Source organism: Adiantum capillus-veneris, chromosome 7 (assembly GCF_014529385.1).
Source record: "Adiantum capillus-veneris isolate H3 chromosome 7, ASM1452938v2, whole genome shotgun sequence".
In the NCBI taxonomy this organism is placed as follows: domain Eukaryota; kingdom Viridiplantae; phylum Streptophyta; class Polypodiopsida; order Polypodiales; family Pteridaceae; genus Adiantum; species Adiantum capillus-veneris.
In genome coordinates, this window is record NC_140937.1 from 36,057,831 (window position 1) to 36,061,093 (window position 3,263).

At 41.2% G+C, this 3,263-nt stretch overlaps 1 pseudogene; it reads right to left on the bottom strand.

Annotated features, from left to right (window-relative positions):
• Window positions 1-431: 431 nt before the first annotated feature.
• Window positions 432-977, bottom strand: LOC147453687 (uncharacterized; annotated as a pseudogene).
• Between the last annotated feature and the right edge of the window lie 2,286 nt (window positions 978-3,263).

Consider the following 3,263-nt stretch of genomic DNA (forward strand, 5'->3'; position numbering starts at 1 on the left):
AAGTGGTTCAAAGTGCTGGTCGGGTGGTTCAGGGGGTTGGTCAAGTGGTATAAAGTGCTGGCCAAGTGGTTCAAAGGGCTAGTAAAGTGCTCAGAAGTGCTTTTAAGTGGTTCAACGGGCTGGTAAACTGGGTGCTGGTAAAGTGCTGGTCAACTGGTCAAGTGCTTAGAAGTGCGTTCAAGTGTTTTAAAAGACATCTTTTATCACTCTACTATGAAAAGTGCTATCTATTTAGCAAGGGTGATTAGCTGTAATTTTAGAGGGAAGTAGTCATGTGATTCCCCCTCCCTCCTCAGATTTGATGTAATCCTTCCTTACTCTCTTTAATATAGTTCACTGCCTCCTTTTTATTTAGTTTTTAAAAAAAAACTTCTAGCTACTATTAAAAGTGCTTTTGCCAAGTCCTCAAGTCAAATTTACAAATATAAATCTTACAAGTTCTCCTCTAGGATCATGTTGTTATAGATTTTCTCAAATATGTCATTTGACATATCATATACATTATGCTCACCTTCCCTCGGGCACATGGAAAACCTGATGCATCGCACCAGATGGGAGTAGATTAGAGTAGTGGGCTTGTTGTCCAAAACGACATAAGTATCATCTCGACTATTTACCTTGTCGTAGAATAGGCCCTCAACCACATACAAATTTTTCTTAATGATGTTGTTCCATTGATCCTTTCCTTTGTTTTGGCCATGCGCTTTGTGTTGGTGCATTTCATCATGTAGAAGTCTGCACCTGCCTCCTCTGTAGTCATTGCAAAGTTTTGGCCAACCATGAAGGCATCGCTCAGGTCATCATGGTGGCTAGCATACATGGGGCCGTATTCATCCTCATCCTCGCTCGACGCTTCTCCATCACTTTCATCCGTAATTGTGGGTTGTATTTGCAAGTATACCCACCCCTGCACATGATCTTTGTTGGCAGATCTCCTCTCTTGCCTGTCTGTGGGCATTGATTTTTGACAGTTTCATTGAGGAATGCAACAACACTTGAAGCCTTATGCAGCACCCACCCGTCAGATTTCAATTGCTTGTGTGTGAGGTCTCTTTTGACCATTGTACTAGCCCCGTCATGTTCACCCTTTCCATGGCTTGAAGCAAAGAAATTGTGCATCATTTTGACACATGTCATACTAAAGAACCCTGCAACAAGAAATAATGGCTGCCTTGCTTTGAATTGTGATGCAGCACCATCCGACCACACCCAAGGTTGCTTGACACTATAGCCGTGTCTTTTCATCCATTCATTGTGCAAAAGAAAACAGTGCTGCACAAACAAAGTGTCATGTGTCTTGTCATCAAAGATGTAGAAGTGAGTCGTCTTTTGTATAGCACCAAGCGCATCACGTAAGTATGAAATGTGAACAAAGATTGTGACCTGAGATGAATTCCAATGCATTGACTCGATCTCATTCTACACCTTGAAGGAGTAATTCTCTGCAAAATCCACTATAGACACCACCACATTGTCAGGAAAATTGGCCAAACACTCCTTGCAATATTGAGCTTGCCACCTGTACAAGTAGTTGTGTTTGATGAACTTCCCTAGTTTCCCTCAGGGCACAAAAATGAAACTCATTAGATTGAGCTACTGAACCACGAGGTCTTTTTGACATTTAGCTAGACCTATTTCTTTTTTTTCTTGTGTAGGAACCTTGTCGAACAAAAGACATTTGTTGCGGTGAAAAGCACTATCAGCTGGCTTTGGACACAATACAAACTCCCATAGTTTTGTCAAGGATGAAAAAGTGGCTTTTGATGGTGTGCATCACGCTATTCCACCACTCAAACTACACACAAGACACCTGCAAAAGCATGAAGTTCCATGTAGCCCGTATCTTCCATGGCGCATTTGATTTAAGCCTTCCTTAAAGTAAACAAGTTGAACATGGTATTCGCACAACAGCAGGTGTTGTGGTCCTTCAACTTGTGTACGAAGTATGGCTTCAGACCCTCAAAGCATCTAAGGGACATCCTAATGTTAGGATGAGCCTCCTAGAACCGCATGTACAAATCCTTGTGCCACACAAAAGAAATATAAAAATACTATAAAGTACTAAAATCTAATTTCAACACTTAAGTACTACCACCTCGGGGTGTATTTTGACAAAAGTAGGTATGAATTCACCTTTTGTCCACAAAAAAAGTAGATATGTCATTTCTCCACCTTTTCAACCCAAGTGAGGTGGGGTTGGTTGAGCAGTGGGAGTTGGTGAAGAGTGGGAGTTGGTATCTATTTCTAGAAATTCATAGTTTCTACTTCAATTTTTTGTATTTTTGACACTAGTGAAGCACTTCAGTGCACACTTGGAGAACACTCTAAAGCACTTTGGTGCCCTTTTAAGCACTCTGCAGCACTTTAAAGCACTTTGGGGCACTTTAAAGCACTTTGGGGCACTTGAAAGCACTCTGAAGCACTTTGTGGCACTTTCAAGCACTACGAGGAACTTTCAAGCAATCTGTCATGCATTTTGGTGCCCTTTGAAGCACTTTGCAGCACTGTAAAGCACTTTGGGACACTTGAAAGCACTCTGAAGCACTTCAGTGCACTTTAAGAGCACTTTGGTGCTGAACTACTTTGTTGCACTTTGGAAGCACTCTAAACTACTTGGTGGCACTTTAAAAGCACTTTCAAGAACTTTGTGGCACTTCAAATCATTGTGAGGCACTCTCAGGCACTTTCAAGCACTATGAAGCACTTTGGTGCACTAAATAGAACTGTGTGGCACTTTGAAACATGATGAAGAACTGTAAATCACTTTTTGATGCTTTCAAGCACTCTAAAGCACTTTGAAGCGCTTTGAAGCACCCTACAACACGTTAAATCACTTTTGGGAACTTGAAAGCACTCTGAAGTGCGCTTTAAGGGCTCTTTGAAAGCACTTCAATGTTATTTAAGAGCACTCTGAGGCACTTTGTGGCACTCCAAAGCACTTTAGAGTTTAGAAAGCACTCTGAAGCACTCTAAAGTACTTTGTGGCACTTTCAAGCACCATGAAACACTTTAGTGCAATTTGGACACGCTTTGAAATACTTTGAAGCATTTTTTAGCGCTTTCAAGCACATTGAGATGCACTCTTTTGCACTTTCAAGCATTTGCAGGCTCTAAGAGATGCACTTTGAAGCACTTTGAGACACTTATAAAACACTTCAAAGCTTTTACAAGCACCCAAAATCACTAAGTAAAGCATTGTGACACACTTTGAATTTGTTCTGGTTGATATCCCTGAGGTAAATCGAGGAGATGCATTGAATGCA